This window comes from Kogia breviceps, chromosome 1 (genome assembly GCF_026419965.1).
Source record: "Kogia breviceps isolate mKogBre1 chromosome 1, mKogBre1 haplotype 1, whole genome shotgun sequence".
Taxonomy (NCBI): domain Eukaryota; kingdom Metazoa; phylum Chordata; class Mammalia; order Artiodactyla; family Physeteridae; genus Kogia; species Kogia breviceps.
In genome coordinates this window covers 193,307,118-193,313,937 of record NC_081310.1, presented here as the reverse complement: position 1 = coordinate 193,313,937, position 6,820 = coordinate 193,307,118, and the positions used below count along the sequence as shown (strand labels likewise).

Below are 6,820 nucleotides of genomic sequence, written 5' to 3'. Positions count from 1 at the left end.
GCAACAAGAGAAGCCACCGCAATGAGAAGCCCGCACACCTCAACGAAGACTAGCCCCCGCTCGCTGCAACTAGAGAAAACCCATGAGCAGCAACGACACAATGCAGCCAAAAGTTTAAATAAATAAATAAATAAATAATTTTAAAATGGGTTGTTATACAACAGATAAAATGCATGACCTGGAACTAGGTCTACAGATATACCCACACAAATAAATATTGAAAATATAAATGTTGCATGAAAAAGGCATGTTGCAGAAGGATGGATCAAATATATTATAAACCTGAATTTTAAAAATACAAGATAAAAGTTTTTTGTGTTTGGAGGACCCACTTCAGCTTTACTGGAGAGGAAGCAAATGCAGGTTTCAACTGTATAAAAACAGACCTAAAGCATATTTGGAGAAATGTTGACATCTCTTAAATTCAGGTGTCAAATGCACTTTCATTTGTTACAATTTTCTGTGGAGTTAGAAGTATTTTGTCATTTTTTTAGTACTATTGTTGTTAATTTGTTTCCGCTTTATTGATGTATAATTGACAAATAAAATTGTAAGATATTTAAAGCGTATGTTGCATTAATTTGAAATACACATACATTGCTAAAGGATTCCTCCCATCCGGTTAATTAACAAATCGATCAACTTACATATTTATATTTTCTTGCATGCGTGAGAACATTTAAGTTCTACTCTCGTAGCAAATTTCCATTATACAGTACAGTGCTATCAACTATAGTCACCATGTTATACCTTATTTTTTTTACAGCTGGAAGTTTATAACCTTTTACGAAACTCTCCCTATTTCCCCCACCTCCCAGCCCTGGGAACCACTTTTCTACTCTCTGTTTCTATGAGTTTGACTTTTTTTTTTAAAGATTCCACATATAAATGATACCATGCAGTGTGTATTATATCTGTCTGTCTCTGATGGGCTTATGTCACTTATCACTTATCATAATGCCTTCAAATTTCACCCATGCTGTTGTAAATGGGAAGATTTCACTCTTCTTTATGTCTGAGTAGTACTCCACTATCTATCTATCTATCTATCCCATTATATATATGTATAACACACATCCTTTTTATCCATTCATCTGTTGGTGGACACTTAGGTTGTTTCCATGTCTTGGCTATTGTAATAATGCTGCGGTGAACATAACGGTGTATATGTCTTTTCAAATTAGTGATTTAGTCTTCCTCAGATAAATACCCAGAAGTGGAATTGCTGGGTCATGTGGTAGTTTTTATTTTAATTTTTTGATTTAATTTTGGCCTCTCCTCCTACCTCTTTGGAGCAGCTCCTCAGGGCTATATCTGAGGAGCTATTTCCCAGGCTGTAGTCCTCAGTAAGGTCCCTGAAGAACGCTGAAAACCACAACTCTTTTTGTTTTTTGATTTTGGGGTTTCTTTGGCCGCGCCATATGTGGGATCTCAGTTCCCCTGAAAATCGTAACCCTCGAGCGTGCATTGTTCATTCTGTTGACAAGCGGCAGATCCTGAACAGCTGGGAGATTTGGGGGTGGGAAGATAAGGCTCCTGCTCTCTCAATGAAACCCTTGTTAGGTCATGGCTGAGAGTGAGTCAGGGACGGGGGGCACGAAGGTGAGAGGAGAAAGTTTAAAAGGGGCATACTGGGGGTTGGACAGCCAGAGAAATGTCCAAAAAAACTGAGGCCCTCCTCCGAGTTTTGCTCAATCGTCTGATATTTCCAGCAGTCCAGCCGCCCCAGAGCAGATGCAGAAAATGCAGAGGGTGGGGTATCCCCAGCTGAGGAAGTAGGAGGGAACTTGGGGCAGGCGGGAGGATGGAGGAACTGGCTCCATCCACGCCAGTATCATGGAGGGATCACCATGTTCCCCTCCCTCCTTTCCTTCTGCCACCTAGGACTTGGGGTCCTTCCTCTAACCTGAGGTCAGCTACTGCCCCCTCCCCATCTCCCACCCCACCCTCATCTATTGTTTTTCTTTTTCTTTTTAACATTTTTATTGAAGTATAGTTGATTTTCCATGTTGTTTAATTTCTGCTGTACATCAAAGTGACTCAGTTATACATATATATATATATTCTTGTTCATCTTCTTTTCCATTATGGTTTATCACAGGATATTGGATATAGTTCCCTGCACTGTACAGTAGGACCTTGTTTACTTCCCCTCTCCTGCATCTTCATTCTCTCCCTCTGCGCTGCCTCCTCCCCAGCAAAGTTTGAACCCCTTTAACACTCTCCTGATGCCAAAGAAAGAAAACGTCCTCCTCTAACCTCACACCCCTTCCGCCGGTCTCCCTGGAGCCTTCACTCTCCACACCACTCACTCCCTCATCAGTTCCCCACAGTGGGGCTTCTATCACTTCCACTCCCTGAAAACGTCTCTGGTCAAGGTCACTGACTTCCGTCCCGTGACATCCACTGGCCCTTACAGTCCCCACCTTAATTGACCTCTGGTGGACGTTTAACACAACTCACTGCTCCCTTCTGCCCTTGATTTCTCGGTGGTCCCCACTCCTGGTCTTCCTCTGCCTCCCTGGCCTCTTCCTAATGACCTTCACATGCTTCTCCTGCTGCATCACCTCCCCTCAATGCCACCATCCCCTAAGGATCTCCCTAGAATTTTTTCTCTCCTCGACTTTGACCCTTTCCCAGGCCTTGGCCCCCATCCAGGCCACTGTATTTCTCTCTGCTTTAATTCTCAGGCTCCTAATTAGCTTCCCCAAACCTCCTTGCTTTCCAACAATAGCCACACTTTAACCAGAGTGCTGGTCCAACAGTGTTTCTCAACCCAGCCGGCATCACATGCACCTGGAGCGCTTGGTAAAACCCAGCTGCTGGGGCCCACTCTCAGAGTTTCAGATTCAGTGGGTCTTGGAGTAGGACCCAAGAACCTGCATCTCTAACATGTACGCAGGAGCCACTGATCTGCTGGTCCCAGGACCACTGTGTTAAAAAGCTAATCTGATCGTGTATTCATTTTTAAAGCTCTTCACTGCCTCCCCACTGTCCTCAGGGTAGATCCAAGCTCTTAGCTGGCACTGATGGCCACCTGGTTACTTGCCCTCTCAGCACTGTGCCTCCCTGCCCGGAATACCCTCACCACCCGGCTCCTGTTCTGCCCAGATGTCATCTTCTGTTATCAGTGCTCAGTGCTCATCACTTACACCTGGCTCCCCGTCACACTGAGCACTCCTTGAAGATGAAATATTACGGTTATCACTCTATCCCTAGAGGCCGGCACAGGGTGGAACACAGTGTTTAATAAATTTTTGTTGAATGAATGAAGATAATTATTTCAAGCTTTTAAATTTTTATTTTATTCTATTTTACTTTATTTAACTCCAAGAGAAATTTTTACTTGTAATGCCACCTATAAAACAGACTTTTTCTAGCTGGATCAGCCTCAGCTCTCTATCCCTGTTAAGTCTCACCTCCGTTCTGCCCCCTGGCGGTAGTCTCGGTCCCAGCACAAGATGAATGAACTATTTGAGGTATTTCCGGAAACCGGAGAGTAAAGACTGAGGTTCATTTGCATATCCAGAATGCATTGCACCCAGGACAAATTTTCGACTTAAAATGACTAGATTCTCCTTCTTTCTTTAACTATTTTTTTCCAGAGTGAGAATTCTGTCATAGAATTGTCTTTGAAAAAAATAAGATGTTAATGGTTCTTTCAGTTAAAAAATCACCATTACTGAGTTAGGGGTAGCAGTTACTCGGGGAATGCGTGCTGCCTAACGAGAGGCATACTCTGGTTTCTCTTCAGATCGTATAAATCTTTCGCCTTTTACTAAAGATTTCCGTGGAGAGGAACAATTCTGAGTTTTTACCCAATTTTTTGAGGTCTTGCGTTTGCAAGGCCAATAATGTTGTGCAAAAAGAAAGAGTTATTGGTTCTGGTGTCGTTTGTTTTTGGCAGTATGTCTGAATTCACGGTTAACCACCTAACGGCTTGAATTTTTTTTTTTTTTTTTTTTTTTTTTAAAAAGGGTCGAAGTTCGGTGAGTTGAGCATTTTATGTTGTTGGAATCAAAGTGGTGTTTTTGTTTGTATTTCTTGGTTGCTCTTTAGCGTTAAATACGGCCGGTGGTGGGAGAGTTTTTCAGAAGCTGCGGTGTGCAAGCTCCAGCGCCCCGGGATTCAATAATGGCGGTCAGCGAGCTTAATTCCCCCAGGTTATGTAGAATCTTAGTTTCGCGACCAGGAACCTAGACCCTGTACTCCGCATTAAAAGGAAGATTCTTAATCGCTGGACCGTGAAGAAAATCTTTTAAAAAAACTTCTTTTTAGAAAGAGGTGCAAGTGTGGATTCATTGATTCTTCTACGGCGTGTTTGTAAGCGTTGTTTTATTCTGATGAGGTAATTTAGCTTTAGAACGAAAACTGTGTCGTTTGCTAAAAATATCACTCGAGAAGGACGTTTGTTCACGGTTATAACGGATTTGATAAAACACAAACGGAAGTGAATATTTGAACCGATTACAGTGGTCAAAACTCAACTTTCTGAGCCCGCCTAGCTGCACAGTAGGCTGGGAAATGTAGTCTTTTCTCCGGGCAGCCATGACCATTGAGAGATCCTAGGAGGGAGAAAGTGAATACGGGGGAAGAAAGCTAGCAGCATCTGCCCCAGTAAAGGAGGGAGGGAATCCATCCGCATGTTTCTTTCTTGCAAGTTCTTTTCTTGGGTTTCGTTTCCCTGCTTCCCGGTCTTCTCTGTGTGGCTCCCATCTGTGTACACGAAACGTCTCGGAGGCTGTAACGCGGCTGTGGGATCACCCCTTCCCAGGCCATTTTGATGTTCTCTTGTGTAGAAAACCAGAACCCCAGGCTTAGGCAGTTGTCCACCGTCTACCCCTGCCCCAATGGGGCGGTAGCTTACTTGTACCCCTAGAAACGCTGCTTTCCTCACGACGAGATCTGGCCAGTGAGAACGAAATACTGGTGACAGGTGCTTTCTTGGGCTCTGAAGGATGAGTGTGTACCTAAAGTAGGGGTTTTAACTTGTTTGTTGTTCACCTTCGGCAAAAGCAACAATCCAGAGTAACGAGCACGCCGAGCAGCGGGAGAACTAGATACTATATGCCTCCGGGTGAAAGAGCACGCTGTTCCCATGAAGTTGTCTGGCCGGGAAAATCGAACTTGAATCTGCTCAAGACTAGATCTGACCACTAGTTGACAGAAGAGCAGAGCACAGTCGAGCTTGTCTGCATCTGCGGGGATGGACGCAATCAGCAAAGTCCTGGCTGCGAGAAGCTTTTCAGGGCGAACCACCAGATTTCTTTAACAAATAAATTACAAGAAGAAATGAGAGAGGGAGATAAAAAGGGAATCTATATGTTGAAAGAGAGTTAAAAGAACCCATCTCACCAAGCAGAACTTACTGGGATCCCGGTTTAAACAAACACTATTTTCAGAACTTACTACATTTATGAGATGTCTTCATTTTTCAATCTGACCAGATATTTGATGATATTAAGGAATTAGTGAAGGGTTTGGGATATGATTATCATACTGTGGTAATGTTTTAACCTCCTTATACTTAGAAGTACCTACAGGAATATCTACAATATAAACTTTGGGGGGGGGGGGAAGCACACCACACAGCTTGTGGGATCTTGGTTCCCTGACCAGAGATGGAACCCACGCCTTCAGCAGTGAGAGCGTGGAGTCCTAACCACTGGACTGCCAGCGAATTCCCCGGAAATATCTACAGATGAAATATTATATATTGGATTTGCTTCAAAATAATGAGTGAAAAAAAAAGGCCCACCCCCCCCAAATAAAAAAAAAACAAAGACAAAAATAAAATTTTGTTTACGTGATGGTTGTTGGACTCGGTAACCAGTACACGGAGGTTCTTTATACTGTTAGGTCTACTTTTGTGTATGTTAAACATGATTCATAATTTAAACGTTTTGAATATATTTTATTTATTTCTTTATTTTTCGGCCACACTGCTCGGCTTGTGAGATCCTAGTTCCCCGACCAGGGATCGAACCCAGGCCCCCTACAGTGGAAGCATGGAGTCCTAACCACTGGACTGCCAGGGAATTAATTCCCTGAATACATTTTAAAAACAACTTTGCGGTTGGTAACATATGCACTTCTTCATTAATAGATCAACTATTGGTATCTAGTGGGAAGTCTCATGACTACCAGCATTTCAAAGTCACGATGAACGTGAGCAGTATTTCTAGATGCCTGCCACCACTGGGCGTGTCATGACTGCATCTGGGATTTCTATTTGTGACAATGATGCAAATGCCAAAGTTAATCATGGAAGGAAATGCTGAATTTCAGTTGGAGGTTAGCGAAAATAAAGATTTTTTCCAATCCAGTTTCGCAGACCCCCTGAATTCTGTTCAGGGACCCAAGGTTTAGAAGTCCTGATCTGCATTCCCTCGCCTCTAGGCACATAATACAAACAGTTCCCCCTTGTATGGGGAGAAGGCTTTGAATTTATCAAAGCACCTTCACACAGAGTCATTTATTTCACGGGAATTCCTAACCATCTCTCTGAAGTTGGAAGGTATTACTAGACCCATTTTACAGGTGGGAACCTCGAGTGTAGCACTTAACCCACTTGTTTGAGGTTACACAATGATAAGGACAGAGCTGGCGACAGAACCCAGGTCCCCTAACTCCCAGCCCACTCCCCACTCTTTCGCATCCAGCTCCCACCTCCAGAAATGCTGCTTAGTTAACTTTTCTTGAAGTTTTCTTTTGAGAGAAGCCACAGCCTTTCTCCTGAGTTCACCTGTCCTCCGTTTGGTCATCTCTCAGGAGCCCCTTGAACAGTCACATCGATTCGTGTGGTGCTCGCGGGCAACCC

At 43.4% G+C, this 6,820-nt stretch overlaps 1 non-coding gene across 1 annotated transcript; it reads left to right on the top strand.

Moving 5' to 3' along the window:
- Positions 1 to 3,734: 3,734 nt before the first annotated feature.
- LOC131747391 (U5 spliceosomal RNA) lies at positions 3,735 to 3,850 on the top strand. The gene has a single exon (XR_009332892.1). It is a non-coding gene; the product is annotated as a U5 spliceosomal RNA (small nuclear RNA).
- The last annotated feature ends 2,970 nt before the right edge of the window (positions 3,851 to 6,820 follow it).